At 42.8% G+C, this 22,929-nt stretch overlaps 1 protein-coding gene across 1 annotated transcript in view; it reads right to left on the reverse strand.

Moving 5' to 3' along the window:
• The window catches only part of FUT9 (fucosyltransferase 9), a 675,803-nt gene that overhangs the window by 351,410 nt on the left and 301,464 nt on the right, over positions 1-22,929 (reverse strand). The window contains exon 3 of the mRNA XM_078646847.1: positions 11,787-11,885. The gene's annotated coding sequence lies outside the window, so the exon portion shown is untranslated. The remainder of the gene's footprint in view (positions 1-11,786; positions 11,886-22,929) is intronic.

The raw sequence follows: 22,929 nt of genomic DNA on the forward strand, positions 1-22,929 counted from the left end.
ATCCTCAGCATCAGGACCACTCCATTGATGTCTGTGGAGGTCTTCCTGTAAAATTTGGTGCTTGCCTCAAAACACTCTGGTGGCCAAGCATTTCTCCCAAGTATCCTCTCTGGTCCCCTAGACCCTTTCCCTGTCGGATCTGGTCGCCCAACCTGGGCTGGAGTATTTGCACCAACTCTTTCAACCTATTCAAAAGTTTACACATTTTTTTGTTGACCATTGCTTGTTTGAAGTTGCTTTTAAAAGTGAAAAAATATTTTAAAATCTGTGTCTCCGGAACCCCTTGGTGGATTTTGATGATTCAGGTCTATAAAAATTCATACAAATACACTCTATTTTTATAAATTGTTGTTGTGTCACTTTCTTGTTGTGTGATTTTTTATTTCATTATTTGGTGCTTTTAAACACTTTATACTAAGTTTCTTCGCCAAGCCTTACTGCTCGCAGCCACAGCTACCCAGTGTTGAGCGAAGGTTAAGTAAAAAAGCCAGACAGGACCTAAGATGGTCACCGAGTGTAGTCCACAATAGGGCCCCATAGTCATATCATATACGGAGGCCATCAGGCAGGGAGCTGACGAGGGACAAACTATGGCGCTCATTCTCCTCGACGTGAGCGCCACCTTTGACACTGTGGCACTTTACACCCTGCTACAGTGTCTGAATAGGGGCAGTGTCTCAGGCTCGGCGCTAAAATGGTTACAATCGTTCCTGGTGGAACGTAGTTTCCAGGTTAGACAGGGCGCACACTATTCCGCTGCCATGAAACTGGATCAGGGTGTGCCTCAGGGCTCTGCCCTTAGTCCCACCCTTTTCAATTTATATGTCTCTCCAGTGGCGAGGATAGCGGAGGGCTACGGAATTAGGATTGTGTCATACGCCGATGACACACAGCTGATCATCTCGCTTTCGCGGGCACCGGATCTGGCAGCTACCAACTTCAGAGCATGCATGCAGGAGCTTGCCTCTTGGATGGCGGACAACTGCCTGAGGTTGAACGGTAGCAAGACAGAGGTGCTCGTGGTGGGGGGTGGTCCATCGCTGTGGTCATCGGCATGGTGGCCACCCTGTTTAGGCCCGGCCCCTACCCCATGCTCCCAGGCCAAGAACCTGGGTGTATGGGTAGACTCTGATCTTACTTTTGAACCTCAGATCAGACGTGTGGTGGGAACCTGTTTTGGTGTTCTGAAAGGCCTGCGGAAAACCATGGACCTGGGTCCTATAGAAGCCAGGAAGACACTAGTGCATGCGCTGGTAACCTCACGCCTAGACTAAGGTAACATACTATATCTGGGGGCTACGATCAAGAGCCTTAGCCGGCTTCAGGTAATGCAAAATGCGGCGGCTCGGCTGGTCCTAAGACAACCTAGGAGGGCTGCCTCTAAAAGGGCCCTGGACATGCTTCACTGGCTCCCTGTTAGGGAAAGAATTGTGTTTAAGGCCCTTTGCACTTGTCATCGCATTACCCAAAGCATCGGCCCTAGGCACCTGCAGAGTCTTATCACTGTCTATAGGACCGCACGGTCAATTAGATCCAGTGGGACCGGTCTGTTGCTCATCCCTAAAGTTAAGAAAGCCAGGATGGGTGGTAGATCTTTCCGGTTCCTGGTGGCTAGGCGCTGGAATGAACTCCCTATTAAACTCCGGTTGCAGCCCTCGGAGACCCAGTTCAGAAGAGAGCTCTAGACCTACCTGTTCCGTCATTAACAGGGCGGGCAGATACCAGCTTTGGATTGGGGTTACTTGCTTCTTCCACTTACCATAGCGCGGGGACACACTGTTGGGCGTTACCAGGCGCTTTACAAACCTCATTATTATTATTATTATTATTATTATTATTATTATTATTATTATAATATAGTACACCAAAATCCTCACATCAGAGTCCCCTCCTCATGTTCAGGGCCCAGCTATCAGACATGGGCTTCAGTCACCAACTAAGACCTATAATTCATGAGGAGTGACAAGGGCCTGGAGTAGTTGTGGACCCCAATGAGGCAAACGGTTCTGACAGGAATTTGGTTAGAACTTCATGAAGTCATGACACATGGCCCTTAGGTAATTTTCTACCCACTAATCCAATCCATTAATCTGTATTCAGAACAGTATTCCAAAATACTGACAAGGACTCCCAGGCTGTTCTCTCAGGTGAAAGGCCATATCAACAGTCAAGTTGGGGCTCCAAAAGGTCCACGCACATATCCAAGACCAATTTCCAAGTAACTGACCTGGGATGGCCCTTGATATGATAAAGGGGCTTCACGAGCCCGGGGTAAAGCTCCTCTAGACCACAATGCTTTTAAAGCACACTAATTAGAGCTGCAGTAACTCCATTCACAGTCACCTAGGCTTCATTCAGCTATCTGTGGCGACATCCTTCTGCACTTAGGGCACGGACTCCTCAGTAATAAAATAGAGCTACTGGACACCCCCACCCATGTCCTGGGCATAGACGGTTCCTCCATATGAGCAGAGGAGCACCCCTCACACACACTGCTACAGAAAGAGTGAAAAATAATATTTCATTACTATTTTATTTTTTACTCTCTGTCGATGGAGAGTGGGGGCAGGGCCAGTGCATATCTGCTGCTAATTGGCATCAATGAGGAGTGGCCCCTTCAGTTTGAAGTGCACATGGCAGTTTGGCTGGCGATCTTACTGCGGCAGACAGACATGCGCAATTCAAACGTCTCCAACCCAGCTGTCTTAGACAGGTGGGTTATAGAGCAGGCACAGGCATTCAGTACCTTTTGGAGCACTGACGCGGCCTGCACCAGCCAATACAGATGCTTCACTCATGGTGCTTAACAGTATGTGTGCAGCGCCTGGATTGGCTAAGGTAGCTGGTTGTTAGACCTCGCGCTATGAGTTATCTGGAGGCAGGGACCAGAGATTATCAAGGACATGCTGCAGGACAAGGTAAGTAAAACTTATTTTTTCTTTATTTAATATTTATTTATAATGTATGCTCGTATCCTCCCCATTTTGGTATGCCACCAACCGCCACTGGTCCTGGGCCCAACTGATGTGGCTCTTTTTACCATCAAGGGGCCTCCATGAACCCTCAAAAGGTCCCAGACTGCTCTAGTGTACATGGCAAATAACAGTACATTCATTAGAGCTCAATGGAGCTCCCATGCATAATCACTGTGATTTGGCTATAGACAATGGTCTAAGGCAATCCTCTGAAGGTGGCACACAGTTCTAAAAGACTAGCACAGTCTCTAGACTCCGCTGAGGCAACAAGTCCTGACGTTACTCCAGTTGGTGCTTTGGAAGCCCTGTATACATGCACAGGGCATAGCATCCCCAGAACTTGAATCTAGTCACTGACCCGATTTGGGTATTTGCACTCAAGAATCATTCCTGAAGCAAGGTAGGCACTCTTATACTCCTTTTGGGGGGAGGAGGGGGACGTGTTCGTAGGTATCCAAGGAATCTCTACCACTTTGATTAGTGTGCCTGCAGATCAAACGTATGAAAAATAAAGAAGCAATTTCAATATGTGAGTTCCTAGACAGCACATAAATAGGTTTTGGGTTTTGGGATTTGTTTTCCCTTTGGTTAAAAGGATAAGGAATGTTAACATCCGGGGAAATAAGTTTGCAAGTTAATTTTGTTGAAATCATCAATAAAACAAAGGGGAACATTCGGAATCCCACATATTTTGATTTTAATGCAATCATCAATAATAATTGTCCATAAAGAAATATAACAGATGTTGGACAATGAACATGTTCATACAAATCGATGAAAAGCAAAAATATCTTTTTTTTTAAAATGGAGGTGAGTGGACATTAGTAAGGAAGGGAAACCAGGGGGGATACAAATACTCACAGGGAGAGTGCACTTTTAAGTACATTCAGGCATCCAGTGATCAGTGGGTGAAACCCACGGTTGCACACACAAAAATAAAACATTGGATGATGTTTCATAAAGGGTAAAACAGGAATGCTAAGGATCCTCTTTTTTCTGTGGCTCCTGTGTCCCTGCTCAACCTCATGGTGGCGTGGGTGACTGATGCCCTATTCTTTTTGCAATGCTTGGCAAGACCAACCCAGACGTCTCATGCCTTGGCCAGTTTCTGACCTTTACCAGATGTCTGGATACATTAGCTCACATGCCTTCCGTAGTCACACAAGGTACCCATATAATACTTGTATTAGGGTGTTCGGAACCTACCCTCCTCTGATGGTGTCTGGTTCTTATTCCTGGGCTGTGCCAGTGCTTAGTTTGAAAAAAAAATACGTTCTGGGATCCAAAGTTTTCTCAGAAGCCTCCGAACGTTGGTGTTGCCGTATAACAAGGATATCTTGTATTTATTTCACCTAATGACTCTTTCTTTAATCAATATACTCTCGCTCACTCTTGTAGTTTCCTTTTCATTCCTACTTTTTTCCTTTGTCACTGCTTCTTCTGTCATTCTCTTCCTCTTTCTTTCCCCTATTTCTGCCTTTCTCTCTCTTGTTCTGGATCAAAGTCTGATGAATAAAGATGAGGCTCTGCCCCCAAGACAGAGTCCCAACGGGCCCAAAATGGGACCACCAGCTCCAATTAAGCACTGTCAAAGACCCTTAGTTTACCTCGGGAACCTTAAGGGCCCTCATCTTCAGACAAGTCCCAGCCATATCTGTTAGCCACCTGGCTAGTGGCGCTTCTATAAGCATACCTTCCGAGAGAGAAGGCAAGGACACAAAGCAGACATCCCAACATTTTCAGCTTTTTAATGAAAATATTTCAAATGAGTCTTGAAAGGGGGACCCAAAGGTACTCCGTATGGGACCTGAAACAAAGATGTCAAGCTTACAACTTTGAGTGCAACAAGAGATAAGGGACAGTAACCATAGAATAGCTGTGTCCTCCATGGCTGCCTCCAACTTGATCCTACAAAAGCAACAGGTTGAAGTCCACCATTTCGAATACTACAAATAGGAATGGCCAGTTTATGTGACCTGGCTCCTACAGAAAATGCAATACAATGTATATATATATTTTATATATATTTTTATTTCTCATTGAGGCCTTGTTTTAGCAAAGTTTCAGCTGCATATCCCAGTAACCGCATGTCTCTCACAAAATTAGGAACCACATCTCAATGAAGTTCAGTGCATGATCTTACAATGAGAGGCGCGAAAGGGCCGTAAAAGGCTCATAAAATAACCAATTCATTATTTTGTGGGTCATTCAATATATCAATTTGAGTTTTAAGAACAAGAAAATAAATGTGCACCTTTCGGTTACACTGGGATCGAACGTTGACAGGAAGGACAAACAGACAAACGACTGAAAATTCGATGCCTCAAGGCAAGGGCCCCTTTTGAGGCTGAGAGTTTGCGACAGATGTTTGACTGACAACTGAAACTGAAAATGTTTTTCCAATTGGCAATGGTGCTGCATCTGAAACTGATAATCAGTGTACTCTAAAGCCAGGCCAAGTAAAACGGGTATGTCAAAAACTGTGCACAAAACCACAATGAAGGCAAACCGTCTTGTATAATCTTCCCTTATTGGACATTTCATGCCTTTCGAACATTTGTTTGTTTGCACCAGTGCAAATAAACCAAGATTTTGGTTTTGATATTCAGCGGGCTGATACACAGAGATGAAAAGGCAGATTAAGACATTAAAGGGGGCCACCCTGTGAGTGACGTCACAGTTGATCTCAAAATCTCAGCTGATACCATCAAAAAAAGAACACTCTAGAATGCTTTTCGGTGATGATAGAGATGCAGGGAATGGTAAAGAGAAACGATTTTTTTCCAAGACTGCAAAGCCTCTTTACATAATTAAAAGTTGCAAAGAATTGTTGAACCAAATAATTTGTATAAATATTTTAGCCTCACGTTTTCGTGTGCATTCAGAGGCCGCTGTCATTTGGAAACCTGAGTCTGCTGGGGTTTCACAGTAAGAGGCTATCCTCGCTGATTTTTCAGAAATAAACGTGCTCGGATTTGACTTTTAGCAAAGGACAGTGGGGCATATTACCAAGGAATAGCGATATTTATCGCAAAATGCACTTAGCGCATTTTTTTTATCGCTGCCTATCGCTGGATATGTTAGCGGAGAAAACATGCTATTAGCTACGTTTTTCTCCATTGTGCTAAAATATCCAGGGATAGCGGCGAAATGCGTGAATATCGCTGAGAATACAGCGATATTCACCATTAGCGACTAAATGCTCTTAGCCATGTAATCCACCTCCCATTGGATAACATGGCTAAGAACTGGTCTGGGCAGGTGTTAGTATTTTGAGATATTCGCGCTTAGCGCAAATCTTTCCATCGATATGCCTGCCTTGCTAATAGGCGATAGCGACGTTAGCGACTGCTTTCAGTCGCTAACTGGTTGGGTACGCCCACTTTGCATGTCATTAGCGATAAACATCGCTGACATGCAAAGCGGCCCCAAACCGCTCGCTATCACCTAAAAGCTGTCGCTGATATCAGTTAGCGTCAGCTTGCTAATAGAGCGATAGAATTATCGCCGCTTAGCGTCCGAAAACGGCCGCTAAAGCGGCAATAATTGCGTATCGCCCTGCTTGATAACATGCCCCAGCGTCTTTATTTTAAATGTTTTATCCCTATATATTTATATTAAATGTTGTTAAACAAGGCTAATTAAATGCTTCTTATTTCTTCTTATCTACCTGAATTACCGCCACATTTAGAAAATATGATAGCCACATTCAAATATATCTGTATAAACAAGGTGTTTATTAAAAACAAAATCACAGACAAATTATCAATGGTCTACCTTGGACGAATAAACAAAAGTGAAATAAAACAGATATTTGGGCAAACCAGCTCCTTCACATAAAAGCTTTGCATTAACTTCAGGGGTCCTCCTCTTTAAGCTGGGGTGACATGGACATTCTGTCACATTGCATCTGTGCATAGTTATTAACTTATCATTTGCAATATCTTTCAGACCATTCACATTCTGACACATAATGATACATTTAAAGCACCATAGCTCGTTAAGGGGTCCTCGCTTGTCTGTTATTCTGACACTGGCCATTACACTGTGACACTTGGCTGACACATTCAGCATGAACAAAATACCTTAGCCTAAATGCTGCATTCTAATAGAACACATCGAGCCATTATGTTCCATCTCACAGTATGCAAAAGCAGAACATTACGAGCACAGAATTCTGATGAAAACTTTTAGTAATCACTTCTGGCTTCAATTCCGTTAATAATGGCAGCTTCCAACGAACACAAAAGCGCAGAAGCGCAAAAAAAGTTGCCACAGTAAACATATTTTTTGTTGTCGGTAAAAACTTATTGTAGAGGCAATATTGTTCATAGTCCATGCAAATTCAAAGCTGATGGGTACATTTTGTAGTGAAAGCTGACACGAATTCAGCTATTGTCAGTAGCGTTTTAATATTGTTGCCTTTCCCAAAATGTGTAGGGAACAAATTGTGCATTCTAAGCTATGAGACTGTACTTTTATTCTAGGATGAATTGCATTGTTGTTATTAGAAAATAAATCTAGGACACCAGGCACATAGTTCTTCACCAACAATCCTAACACAGTGTAACACATTTTAAAGTGATCCAGGAAAATGATGTCCCAGCTGAATATTGGGCAAGATAGTTGCAATGTCAGACGCACTTCGGAATTTCAAGAAATTAGTATGGATAGTGTTTTACTCAAGATTTTCAGTTCTAGATGCTAAACACCTTGGGCCTCATTTATGAGCCCTTGCGTCACTTTTACGCCGCTGGTGCGTCACTTTTAGTGACGCACCAGTGGAGTAAAAAATGTGCCTTGTTGCACCACATTTACAAAGTGACGCATCTAAGCAGATGCGTCACTTTGTAAACCCCTGCGCTACATTATACCTGCGTCAGGTATAATGTATGCACAGGGGGCGTTCCCCCGCAAAAAGCTTCGTAATAGTGACGCAGTGAAATCTATAAGATTTCACTGCGTCACTTTTAGGACGCTGTTGCGTCAAAATCTTGCGCCTGCCTCACAGCAGGCGCAAGACTGACGCAAGCCCTTTCACATGGGTCTTTCCCCTTGTGAAAGGACGCATTGCTGGAGTTGCGTCACTTTTGTGACACATTCCAGCAATGCGTGACTTTTGCGCTTACAGATACGTCAGAAATACTGACGCATCTGTAACTCCTTGCGACATGATGCGTCATACTGTAAATATGACGCATCATTGGTGTCGCAAGGAGGGCGCAGTGAAAAGTGACGCATCACTGTTTTCACGCAGCGATGAGTCACTTTTCATAAATGAGGCCCCTTAGTTCTTCTGATCCCCCTCTTTCTCTCTATCGTATCTTCAAGCAGTAGGTAACAACACCGATATATCAAGGCAAAAGGCATGGGTTTGGCAAGTACACCGAGACAGGAGATAGAAAGTCTGGGAACCATAGAAGACCTATTTGCAGGGCTTGCTACTTTAGCTGCATCTCTTTCTCTCTGCTCAGAGTTCACCAACATGCTTTTTTTAAAGGAAACATTAGTAGACATATGTGTAGCTATTATATGTAACAAAATGTATTCCATTTAATAAAATATTAATTCAATCAATTAACATGATTGGATGCAAATATTAAATATGTTTTTACAACCTAAACAAATCTTTTAAAAAGGCTCACCCAAAGACACCGAGTTACTGTAGTATTATCTGTGTATAAGACCCACCTTTCTTCAAGTGACACAGACTCATGTAAAACTAACTATGCAGCCACCTATAGGCAGTATTGTATCAGGGGATTAATTGTACTTATAGCTACCAGCTTTTAACACAAGGCAGCATGTGTCTGAGGCAGCATTTGTTTAACTGTTATTTCACAGACTTCTGTGTGCATGTCACTCACTCATGCCCTTGATGTGTGGGACCTTGAGGCAAGTCATCCAGAAGAAAAGCAACAGGGCCTGGTGTGTATCTCTTGCTACTTCACCCCTCCATCTCATGACCCAATATCTGAGTGAACCATTGGAAGGCTTAAGTATACAAGAAAGGTGTTGCGAAAGGTAGATGGAATTTTGAGTGATACTGCTAAAAATACATTTTAACCAGATAGTGCATGGAAAAGCAGTGTGATATTAAATAAAGTGCATCACCCAATTGAAAAATGATGCATTTTATATTGCCTTTAGGTTCCACAAAACTAGCAGACAGCATTAGCTTAAAAATCTATCATTTGGACCCCAGATGATGGATGATATGACAGTCATTCTGAAAACGTACAAATAAATGATCCTGTTAACCTACCTGAAGTGTTTTTGTTTATTCATTTCATATGTGCTTATATTTTAAAGTGACCACTTAAACAATTTTCCGAACATCCCATCAGTCAAGTACATTAAAAGCAAAAAATGTATGTTTTGGTCATTACAAGAAACTGCATTCAAAGGTCAGAACAGTGTATCTTTGCAACTGAAGAAAATGTGCTGTATTTTTTGAAGAACAGCGCTCAAAATAGCATAATAATTACAATAAACAAATCAAATATATGAGTGAGAAATTATAGACATTTTTCGCCAACATGCCTGTGGTGCAGTTCATTCCTTTAAAGATCAGAGGGGAAACCAACTGAAAGGGTAAAAATCTGTTACTTTTTCAATAAAGTATTCAGTTATGTGTTTGACAGCTTTAAAACACTAGTGGCGGAGCATGTAGTTAGCCTCCTGGGCTTTACGGCACGCTCCGCCACTTTGGAAACGCAAGGCTGCATCATATTTACAAGAATGTGGTGCAGCCTTGCGTTTCCCCCTGCAATGGCAACACAGGCACCCTTGCACCAGAGTGCAAGGGTGTCTCCATGCAGGGGAATATTGGTTATGAGTAGAAAGGTGTTCCTTCCTGCCCATAAACAATCCTAAAATGCCATTTTGTAACTTTCATGTGTGCAGCACACATGAAAGTTACAAAATGGCTTTTTTTAAAACGGTTTGTTTATGTACAGGAACGGATACCTTCCTGTACATGAACAAACCATGGCATTTTGCTTTGCTTTTTCTATGTGTGCTGCACAAGACAGCACACATGGAAAAAGAAAAAAACAAGGAGAAATAATGCAGTTTTCCTCGTTTCACCAACTAAATTTTAGTGCTGCCTCCTATGTACGCCACCCTTGCACATAGGGGGCAGCGTCAAATACAATGGGTTTTGCGGTGGAACGCCCACCGCAACACACACTGCATGCCCCTTTCACGCTAAACATAGCGTGAAGGGGTGCCTTATGTACAAGGCAGCGTTAAGCCACGTTAAGTGGCTTAACACTGCCTTGTACATAAGGCAAGGCCCCTATCGCCACGGGAACATCACAAAACGTGACGGTCCCGTGGTGACAGGGGCTTGTACATATGCCCCTAGAATCCTTGGTATTATTCAGGCAGATTGTGGTAACAAGTTTGCGTTCACTATTAACTGTTTATTGTATTCATAAAGAACAGGAGGACCAGGAGCGGAGGAGGACAGAAAAGCAGATGAGAGGGCACCACTCTAGAAAAATGCAGCAATAATGAATTTTTTTCAATGTTGTAATTAAGAAGCGCAAAGTGCAATAGAGCAGTAAACTGACGCAGGAGCCTTTTAAACAATGTGTAGATGGAATAAATGCAGAGAGCATGAGTGTAAGCACAACAACTGGTGCCTGTGACAATATATCATGGTTAGAAGTCTATTGGCTACATGAGGCTAAAAATACAGAAATTGGCAGTCAAGAGTGCAGATCTAAAAAGGGTTTTTAGACAATTGAAGTCTCAGTATAAATGTTGGTGGTTGGAAAGCCAGCAATTTACATAAACTCAGGGTTTGTGACAACAAAACTCATTTTAAATGTATGAACGCCCTTTTATGAGTCTGAAAAGTCTTTCCATTACTAATTAGAACTAGGAGGGGGCCTCAAAGAGATGCCCGCTCCAATTTAAGATTTGCAATGGAATGAGTCAAGGGTTTGAAGCCCCAAATGTGGTCACACATCACTCTTCAGAGCTGTGGTGGCAGATTATTTGCAAAGGGGGAAATTGTCCCAACGACACAGCTTTCCCTTTGAGTGTTGCGTCAGCAGTCTCTGGGGGGTAGGGAGTAGCCTTAGTCGTCCAAGGGTCCACTGCCTGCTCTTATCTATGTGTTAAAAGCAGCACCTACCCCTTTAATAGACAGGGGGTAGTATAACAAATATATTCTGCTTGAGAATGCAAATGCAGGGATGGAGGTCTATTCACCCACACAGGACTTGCATTCACGGCTTGTCTTCGGAAGCTGCAAATTGTGACCTGCCTAATAATTATTCACTCAGCAGGTCATTTTATTAGACCATACAAATGTACAGTTTTTATGTGGTCTATAAGTACATATGTTGAATAGCACATTGCATTAACAGATGGTGTGCAAATTCCATATCTCTTTTTTATGAATGGGACTAGTACATTAGACCCTCAGTAAAGACACTATTGCAGCAGTGCTTTGGTCAAACGCTTGAGACCTTTAGAAAAGTAACTGAAGACTTAGGGTTGATTTCCTCCTAAGGGATCGTTGTCTTCCATGAATGTCCATCTTCCTGGAAGATATGTAAGGGATTTTTAGAAGCACTGCATTATAAATAAGGGATTCCTGGATTAAAGAGATCAGTCGAGCTGCAACAATCTGACGGTGATACTGCTTTCTAGGGTCCAGAATATTTTTAGGGATAGGGAATGGCCATAAATGATTCTTAATAGGTCAATTGGAAACATGAATAAGCACAAACCATTAACGGTGAGCATGGTTTGATTGGAAAATATGGAAATATACAAAATAAAATGTCTACTTACCTCGTCCACTTCTGCATCATACAGCAAGATATCCTCAAGTCAGAGAATATTCCATTGGTACACGTCCCATGTCAGAAGCAACATGTTTGCCTGTTGAACCTGCAATTTTTGGAAGACAGTTTGGATAACTTGTTTAGTCAATAATAATCAAAAACACAAATTTAGTAACATAATACTTCCAAACAATCTGACAGTAATTGCATGTGCTCATGAGGGCTACTAGGAGGCATTGCAAATATTGTTTAACACATAACTGAAGAATTGCCTTGTTTGTAATAAATTATGTATTTAAAAAAGCATTATTAACTGTAAATTAATAGCGCCCCTGGCGATTGTATTGGCTGCGTCCAATTTGACACATCCTCAACGTATGAACATGGCAAGAGGCACTAAAGGAGTGCATGAAGGGCGGCTCTGCTCAGATGGCCGTCCGTTTTGTAAAATTCATGTCTGAAATCGAATCTATTTTACCTGTAGATGATCGCTATGAATTTTATCCAAGCCAGACACAAACTCTTTTTCAAAAGTGAGCAAAAATTGTTTTTAGCATTCTTTTGCAAAAATTGCAATGCATTTAAGTAATTGTGCAATAAAAGTATTTGTATTTTTATTTGTATAAATGAATAGCAACTTCAGGTTTTAGTTGTAGGTAATATTGTCTATCCTCACCCTTCCTATAAGAAACCAGAGTGTATTTTTTTAATATGTTTATTCATTGTGGTATAACATTGCAAAATAATTAAATATTTTGAAACATCTGAGAGTGATTATGACCCTCATTGCAGAAAGTCTTTAGGGCATAATTTACTAAATGGCAAAGTCCCTGAACTCCATTAGTCTGTTTATTATAGTTTTTAGTATTAGTATTTCTCAAGGACCTGTAATGATCCAATTGAACATGCACTTATTGCATGTACAAATTAGGATCATTGTGATTGATGCTGCTCTTTTCCCATGACAAAACATGTGATTTTGTTCTATCCCTCCAGAGGGAAGACAGATTGTGCCAGGGGCTTGTGTAGGTGCCCATGAAGGTCCAGCAAACCACTCTGTTCACTTTCAGGGGGAATGCAACACAAAGCATCACATGATGAAGGAATGGCGGCTTCATTTACTAAAAGTGTTTGGGGCTTACTCGAGGAAATAAAAGAACCATGGCTGGAGCCAATGCCTCTGTGCTATTGCTGAGCTTCAATTGCCTTTACAGGGGTCTTCAGGCATATTGTAGGAAAGTAATGTATGAGACATTCCCCGGCACCAATTGTGAGTTCACACTGTCATGTGGCTAGGTTAGGCCTGCGAAAAAACACTGCTGTTTTACATGTATGTGTTTCTAAAGTTGCCTTCTTTTTCTACACACTGACTTTTGACACACATCTGCTTATGTGACATTGAAGGATTCATTTATCTGAATCCACATTGCTTACAATTCCACTTCGTAAGTGCACTATCAAGACACCTTCAACATTTGGTACAAGGCCTGAACATACATTGGGCAAATGGTGTTGTTTTTATTTGTCCATAAGATGACGGTGCTATCACTGAGACAATAAACAATGGCATCTCGGCTGAATCCTCGACACAGAAGCATGAATGCCATTGTTATAAATACACATGTATTTCCGTCCTCTAATTAGAGGAGAACTCTGCTGTCATTGCAAAGTCATCGATATCATCAGCATTTCAGCACAGCGGATTCCTTTTTACCCTCTGTGAGGAGAGATGTCCAATCTGTGACCAAGATGGGGACCTACATACCTTGCCGTCAGGTAAAGGGGATTTAGATTATCCAGCAGTGCATTCTTGGTAGAGCACCTAGGCTCTTAGGTTAAGTAATGTATAAGTAGGAGTACACTATACACAGTACTTATACACCAGCATATATACACTGTTTTAGCACGATTGTGGAATTGTTCATTCTTCTCACTACCCTTGTATTGCAAATCACTTTATTTTCCTTCTGTCTATTAATCATTGCAGCACATATATTTTATACAAGAATCACAATGGTTCAATAAATATTGAAAACATCTCTTTGTGTATTTCTTGTTTATCTCTCTGAGTGAGCATGAGTGATGGAGCGAAAACGTTCTACATCTGTTACCACTTGGGGGTAAGAGTTGTCATGCTCTGAGGTTGCCTAAACCATTTGTTACCCTACTAGGTCCTGAGGGGGTGCACAGAATCAGTCTGGCACCATCACAATGTTTATGTTGTCCAACAAACAAACAGTTCCTACAGAAAAGTGAAAACTGTGTGACACGCTTGTGTCTTTTTATCTACAATGATCTTTGGTTGTACCCGGATATACAAATTTCTAAGTGCCATGCACCTACCACATACTGGGGCCAAGTCACCAAGTGATGAGCAGACTTATAGCTTTTTTGGTAGTCACCAAAACTCCAATTAGGCGCAGGTTTGCATGCGCACTACTGGAAGAAAAAATCTGCACATTGGGAATGGAACCTCAAGTAGAAAGGAATGTTTTATTCTCCAAGGTTATAACATTTTATCTTGTTAAGAAAACACTTTCCTTACAGTCCCAACATATTGTGGTGTATATAGAAAAGGATACTGGGGTATCTGTTGTCCTTCCCATCCTAGAAGGGCATTACTGCACCTCTTTGATGGGGTAAATATATTAGAATTACCAGGGAGGGACGGGATCGGATCACAGTTTGAGAATGCCCATATAGATATATGTTCCCAAACTTCCAAGAGAAACCACGCCTTGGAACATTCACTCCTGACTCCTTGTGTGGGATTTACTACTGCAGATTTCTATGAACAGGTGTTAGAGAAATCAGCAGTAATCAATCTATTTACACCCCTGTTGGACTTGGCCCTTTTTGCAGGGTCATCCCAGAACTTTTTGACTTCCTCCTGTATTTTGTCTGACCTGTTGTTGGTGGTTTTATGACTCTGGGCACTTTACTGCTGCTGATTAGTGCAAAAGTGCATATGCTTTCCCTGTAAACTGCTGTTATGGATTGGTGGTTCCATAATTGGCTTATTTGGTTTACTGTTAAGACCCTACTACTGTGCACTGTGTGTGCCTAGGACCTGTAATTCAAATGCTGCTAGTGGTCCTGCAGCACTAGTTGTGCCTCCCACATAAGCAGCTTGTAAATGTAACTCAGACCTGCCTCAGCAGTGTCTGTGCGCAGTTTGGTACTGCCATGTCGATCTGGCAAGGGCACCCAATTGCCAGGCCCTAACCTTCCCTTTATTTTACATGTTAGTCAATCCTAAGGTAGGCCCAAGGTAGCCCCGTGGGCAGGGTGCAGTGTATGTGAAAGGTAGGAGATTCCCTGATGTGTGTGACATGTCTGATAGTGAAATACTGCCAATTTCGTGTTTCACTATTGTAAGGCTATCTGTACCTATAGGATAGAATGGGGAGCTTGCCTATAACATCTTATCAGCATAACTGTCCAGGGGAACAAGAAAGGAAAATAAAATTTGATATGCTAAACTCAGAATGCTAAAATGCATCTTTTAATGAGAGTGATTTTTCATTCCGGGTTTGAAAATACCACTTTTAGAAAGTAGGTTTCTTTTCGCCTAACCATCCAGTGTGCCTCTGCTAGGTTGTGTATTGATTGTCTGGCTTTGGAGCGACAGGAGCTGGGGATGTGCATTCTGTTCAGAGAGCCACTTGGGGGGTTGAGGTGTGTCCTGCTTTTCCAGGGCGAGTCAGGGCTGGACTGAATAGACCTGGGCTACATTCAGAGTAGGGGGTGGCAATTTCTTTCACCCCTGAATGGGCCTGGTCTGGAAAGAGCAGCGTTGTCACCACCTCCTGCCAGGAAGCTGCACCAGAGAGGACAGAGCTGGTTTTGGCTGGGCAAAGAGCGTATCTGCCTCAGAGAACAAAGATATTTACTGTATAAAAAGAGGGGTCCAGACTACAGACTTTTAGATCACTTCAGGGAATCCAGAAGAACCTTTGCCAAGGAGAAGAGCTGGAGAAACTGAGGAGGAATACTGCCCCTGTCCTGTTTGCTGTCTGGGGTTGACCTGCAGTGTCTACTTTCTGTCAAGGCAAGGGAAAAGGACTTTGCTGTTTGCTGTGTCCCCTGCTTGAGGAAGATCTCCAAGGGCTCCTATTATGAAGTATCAGGGACACAAAGACTTCACCCCAGCTCCCCTGAACTTCCTTGCTGGGAGTTCTGACCTATCAAGAGGTGCCTGTAGCTGTTCTGGGCCTCTGGAGGTTGTTCTGGCTGTGGGAGCTGGAAAATCAACACAATAACGAGAAGCACAACGCAACCGTACCTTTTTCGAGGCATCACAAAAAAAAACACCCAGCACATACCCGCAGCTCCAGACATAGCTGCACGCCACATCAAGTGCACCCGTCTCTGAAGTTCGAGATCACTGCACTGATTCTGACGCAAGCCCTGCTGTGCGGCTGCAAGAACTCACGCATCATTCCGGATCATCTCATCGATGCGCCAGGTCTGTCGCATCGTTAGGGGATACAGTAAGAAACCGTTGCATCACCTCCCCATGCAGTAAAAAACCGACGCATCACCTTCTCTCTGGTAAGGAATCAACGCATCACCTCCCATGCACAGCTGCAAGGAAGCGAAACATTACCTCCCCAGGAGCAAGGAACCGACGCATCACCTTCCCTGGGTGTAAGGAACCGATATATCACCTTCCCTGCAACCCTTTTGTTTGTGTGCGCAACACATCCAAGGTACTTTGTTTGAAAAGTGTTGCATCTGAAATTTGCTATGAACTGAACTATTTCTACCATTTGAAAGTCATATTTTTATGACTGTGTTGAGGATTTCTGTCGTTTTTGGTCTTGTTTGGTTTAGATAAAGATTACTTATTTTTCTAAACTGGTGTGGTGTCCATTTGTAGTGTTTTCACTGTATTACTGAATGGGTTCACAAATGATTTGCATACTGCCTCTGAGATAAGCCTGTCTGCCTGTGCAATGCTACCAAGGGGGTGAGCAGGGGTTGTTTTAGAAGTGTTTCCCCCTTACCCTGACTCGGAAGTAGCATCCCTACTTGGACAAAGGTACCTACCTCTGCCAACTAGAGACCTCCATGTCTAACAACCTCCAAGAATCCCTTTGTGAATTCCTTGCAGGTATCCTAGGAGTATATTCAACCATAAACCCCCATAGGCTCCTGGCAGCAATCTTTGAAGAGTCTGGGTTGTCGCTCTTCTCTTATGCTGACAACACCCAGATTATTTTCTCCCTTTCTGCTGGAAAGATCACAGAGCTCTCAGCTCTTAGGACTGGGCTCAGCAAAGTGGCGCCATGGATGCATGATAACTTCCTAAAGCTCAATGGTGAAAAAACTGAGGTCCTGGTTCTGGGCAAAGATAAAAATCTCTGGGGTCCGCAACATTGGCCTACAGAAATGGGTGCGCTTCTGCAACCTTCCAATCATGTTCGTAACCATGGCTTTATTATTGATGAATCATTATGCATCAACAAGCCATTAAGGTTACTGCGACATGTTTCACCATTTTCAAATGGTTGAGGAAGATTGTGTGGATGCTGCCTTCCTCCAGCCAGAGAACCATAGTCCAGGCCCTTGTAACATCTAGGCTGGACTAGGGCTACATCCTCTATCTGGGAGCTAATAAAGATGTAATACGTAAGCTGCAGCGGGTTCACAACTCTGCTGCTGGATTACTTTGTCAGGTTTCTAGAACCGCCTTGATTTCCAGTTCATTGAGGAACCTCCATTGGCTAACGGTCGAAAACTGGGTCAAGTTTACAGCTCTGAGTTACATGTTTCGAATTAAACACGACAGAGCACACCCTTACTTGCAAAGCCTGGCCCGTCCCTGTGTGCCCTCTTGTACTCTTTGGTCTGCCACACAGGCCAAATTTCAAGTGCCTAAGGTTAGATTATCCCGCACGGGCAGCCGCTCTTTCTCGTTTTTTTGCCATGTACTGTGGAATGCTCTCCCTTTGTCTCTTCCCACTCAGTCCAACTTCATATTGTTTCGTAAGTCATTAAAAACCTTGCTTTTTAACCAGTAGGTTTCTCTTTATGCTCCGCTGTCTTTCGATAGAGCCGGGAAGCCCTTTTTGGGTAGCTGTTGTGCTGATATATCAATTTAAATAAATACATAAATAAATAATCCTATGATTATGCCCAAAAATACTTTTGTGATTAGCTTCACTATATTTAATGCAATTGTACTTCAAGAATTTTCTCATATCATTCTTCCAAAACATTAACTGCCAAAATGCTTTACCTTTTTTGATCAACTAAACTCTTTTCCAAACTCAACCAGTTCTGACTGGTGTATTTGGTGACCTTTATTCAAGTGTTCACTCCCTTTTCCCTCTATAAAATAGCTTGAATTTTAAGAGTGTGAGACGAACATTGTAATAAGCTAGTATTTAAAAAGATTAACAGAAGATCAGAATTGTACATATTTGAATCCAAACAAATGTTCATGCATTTTAAATGAACGTCATCACAAGTATGTTAATTCATTTTCTTCATAAATCCCAAAGCTATTTTAGAATGGCACCAAGAAATAGTTCCTAACTTTAATCTGTTATATGCTATCAAATAGTATATTGTTTACAAGTTTCATCTTTCTTATTAATCCATTGCCATTTCCCTCAAATTCTACAGTTACAGTTTATTCACACTGAAATATTATGTTTTCAATTAGCCTCAAATTTTCAGAGCTAAAAGACGAACAGTTTCCTATTCCAAAGTCGAAATGATAAAATGTGCATTGAAAATCAAGACCAGTGCAAATGCAAACTCTTGATATTCTCCAGTGTAAAACTCTGTTTAGTGCTCTGCAACCACATACTGAATTAGTTGTGGTTGAAGTTGAATGCTGGACAAAGTAGTAAAGCATAACTACTTCATGTCTCACCAATGAGTTACTGCATAAATCTGAATGCAGTAACTGTGAAATTGACATGTTTTCCCTTTTTATGGGAGTAATGTAAGCTGTGATCATCAACAACACAATGCTACTTAGACATCAACATTACTACCTCACATTTCTTCTTTGTACCTGGGCCTTGTTATTGATGTATGGTGTCTCGGGCCTGATTAGAGGCTGGCAAGAACAGCTAGATACCAGGGTTGTGATACAGCTGCTTCTGAATTCAGTAGCACTAAATCTGATAAAGGCATAGTCCAGTTATTAACTTTCCGTAAGCTGACTTACACTGATGTGTAAACTTCACTGGCTTGGTCTCTGGTATGTTGGTGCTTGAGCTTGATATTTCTTGTTTCATACATGCATATGGGATTTTGGAGAACTGTTTGCATACATACTTGTCCATACAAATGCCACAATAGGAATACATCAGCCCTCGCGGCACCCTCCAAAGGCATCAAATATTTAGCATAGATTGATAAAGACAAATTATTATGAAATAATCCAATTTAATGCAATAAACTGGATTTGTATTAACTCAATCTCATGTTTGCAAAGTCTGAATAGCCCATATTTTTTATCACAAACTTAACTGTGGGTGAATTGTTGTACGTGTCCTAACCTTTATTTATACTTAGTAACATACATAGGGGCCGATTAGGATGGCGGACGGACTTGCGTCCGTCCGCCATCCCAGAGGTGGAGGGACCGTCCGCATGGACTGCGGAGGTCCCTCCATCCAAATCAGGATGTGACCGCCACCCTGGCGGTCACATCCTGGATATTTAACATTGCGGCGGGTGCTGCTTCAAGCAGCACCCGCCGCAATGTTAAAAGTGCATGTGTAACATTTACATGCACAAAGCGGCAGGCACCATGCGGTGCCTGCGGCTTTGTGCATGTAAATGCTGGGGGGTACCATAGGTACCCCCCATGTGCACCCCCCACCCGCCTACGCCCTGGGGGCCCGCAACGGGCCCCCAAAAGCAAAAGTACACATGCTTTTCCACGGCGGAAAAACCGCCGCGGAAAAGCATGTTTACTAATGCTTCCTAATTTGGCTGGCGGTGTCTGATAGACACTGCCAGCCAAAGGAGAGCTTTTCCGCCGCGGTTGTAATCCGACCGCGGCGGAAAAGCAGCGGACAGAATCCAAGACCCACCAGCCATCGTAATGCGGCGGTGGGTCTTTGGTGACTCCGCAGAGGATTTTCTGCCTCCTCCGGGCCGGCGGTGGCTTCCGCCGGCCCGGAGGAGGCGGAAAATCCTCTATCATAATCGGCCCCATAGTGTGAATCACATTTATGATAATACAGCTTATTCATTTTTAAGGGTTTACAAAAGCCTGAATAGGGTAAAGCTGAAACAAGCTTCTCTGGCTCAAATATGATTGTCATTTTAGGGTAAACCTTGGCAATAAGTAATAAGCAGAGTCGTGTCGACTGACGCCCAGAGCGTGAAGAGGCCCTCCAGTCTTCCCCTTTTTATCCATTCCCTCAAATCCATCTGATAGTAGCTTACTACAGGAAATGCCTGATATGACTGTAAGAAGCTCAATTGATAAGAGGGCCCTACATGACAATGAAATCATAAATTTGACAAAAATTTTGGTGGGGAAGACTAATATATGCAAAAAGGGAGTAGGTCTTAATAATAATAATAATAATATCCACATTTGTAAAGCGCACAATCACCCGTTAGGGTCTCTAGGCGCTGGGGGCCGTCGGGAAGATTAAGCAAGCTATTGCCCAGAGTCACATGGTGCTGGGCTAATCTGCCGCCGGTGCCGGGGATCGAACCGTGATCCCCAGATTCCGGGGTCAGTCGCCCTGGCCGCGGCGCCACACCTCTTCTTAAGAGTAAGAGTAATCAGATCTCTGTCTCCACAAAAACCCATGGTAAAACTACATCTGAAAAACATGGGAAGGAAATGGGACATGCCGTCATGGATGAGGCAGCAGTGGCTGAGAATAAAGAAATCTGCAGCCTGATGTTTTGGAACGTGGCAGGCTTAAAACAGAAAATCATTAATCCCTCCTGGGAAACTGTCACAAATAGCCTGGATATATTGGCCTTGCAAGAAACTTGGACCATTGATCCTATACATCTAAACGGCTATAAAACGTACTGTACGCTGGCAGTGGGGGGAGCATACGGGAGACCTAAGGGTGGTTTAATCACGTACCTCTCAAATTGTCTAACATATGAGAGGGTACATTTCTACTCCAAATGTAGTTTTTATCATAAAATGGTGATAGATACTAGGAGGGGAGCTAGTGTCATTATCATACATTTTTATAATAATATCCCAAGTAGTGCGATCCAGGATATTTTGAAAATGTTAAGTAACGATTTACAATGTGAAATTGATAGTAAGGAGAAGGAAGTAATGATTTTGTGGGGGGGGAGGGGGAGTTTAACTGTCCACTTTGCAAAAAGGACCAGAAAGGCATTTGTGGCTTAATGTTAGAGCAGGACATTACCCTCACACATTTTGATCATACTTTAATCGGGGATCTGTTAAATGAGATATTATTTAATTATGATTTGGGATACGCAAATGAAATGGCCCATCGACCAACACCATTTGCCCCGACCTTTATTGGCAGGGGAGCATCGACTACTATTGATTTTAGTATCTGCTCAAATAGTTATGGCCATAGGATAAGTAGCTTCAAGATTCTTGACTCACCAATGAGTGATCATCTCCCACAAATACTTGAGATTGATATCCCATTTGTGGTATGGCAAAATGACCAGCCCCCTACGCAGGCAGCCCCGGACGTGACGCTGGGGAGGCAAAATGGGTACACACTCAAGTGGAGTAAGGTGGTTCCGGAGGAATTCCTAGCTAAGCTGGTGAATACCTGTACAGATAGCTTCAGAATTTGCCTAGATGAAGACTCCAAGAGTCAACACATAATAGAACATTTTAATATTATACCATCCACTATTAAAGAGAGTCTGAGGGTGGAGTCAAGGAATGGGCCTAAGAATAGTAGAAGATGGTTTGATAAGGCATGCACCAAGGCCCTCACTGAGCTTAAACACGCCATCCACCGGGTGCCCCGGGACCCCTCTTTAATAAGAGACCTACGGAAACGCTGCAATTTGGCATTGATCAACAGGAAGAATGCCATAAAGAGGGTGGCTTGGGAAGAACTATGTGCAGCTTCACAATCTAAAGATACATCTGCTGTTTGGAGGGCGGTAAATGCCCCCTTCCTTTATGATAATACCAAAGCCCGCATGGAAATTGCAATTAATGAAGATGACTGGGTCGCACATTTCTCCACTCTCTACATGTGCCTAGAGGAAACTCCTGAAATAGGACCCAACCTAATGCACGAGAAAGGGGACGATGCACAAAAACTGGTGGTAACTTTGCCCGAAGTTTTAATGAGTCTGAAAGCTACAAAGGGTGGAAAGGCGGCAGGTCCAGATGGGATCCCAGCAGATCTGTATAAAGCCAATAGTGACATCTGGGGCCCCATGCTGGTACAGCTTTTTAACGCAGCATTAGTGAGGGGTCTGAGTCCATCATGGTTTACATCGATCATTGTTCCTATCTACAAGAAGGGAGATAGGCAAAATTGTGCATGTTATAGGCCAATATCCCTACTCGACTCATCTATAAAGATCCTTGGTAGAAGTATTTTAACTAAATTACAAAACTGGGCAGAGGATAATGGGGTAATAAGTGTTCTACAATTCGGATTCCAAAAGGGCATTGGAACCATTGAGCAGGGCCTAAATGTATTTATTATTCAGCAGAGGTACATAACGATAAAAAGGAAGCGTTTCCATTTCACGTTTGTCGATCTCACATCGGCTTTTGATTGTGTGTCTCACAATAAATTATGGGAACTGCTGCTAAGGCTGGGCGTGGAAGAACCGATCATTCGCTTCCTGAGGGAATTGTATTCAGGGGCCACTGCTACTGTTCGCTATGGAAAAGGGGGGGAATGTAGTAGATCATATGGGATAGGGCGCGGAGTACGCCAGGGGTGCGTCCTGGCGCCTTTTTTATTCCTGATCTATATAAATGGCCTGGAGCCTCGTCTCCTACAAGAGTGCAGGGATATGCCCATGGTTGGTAAAAGATCTATCCCTGCACTCTTGTATGCAGACGACCCTGTTTTAATGGCTCGTACCCCCATGGCCCTGCAAAACCTGATAACATCCTTTAATAAGTTCATGCTCAGTTTGGATTTAAAAATCAACTGTAGCAAAACCTTTTCCATGAACTGTGG

The sequence above is a fragment of the Lissotriton helveticus genome, chromosome 6 (assembly GCF_964261635.1).
Source record: "Lissotriton helveticus chromosome 6, aLisHel1.1, whole genome shotgun sequence".
NCBI lineage: Eukaryota > Metazoa > Chordata > Amphibia > Caudata > Salamandridae > Lissotriton > Lissotriton helveticus.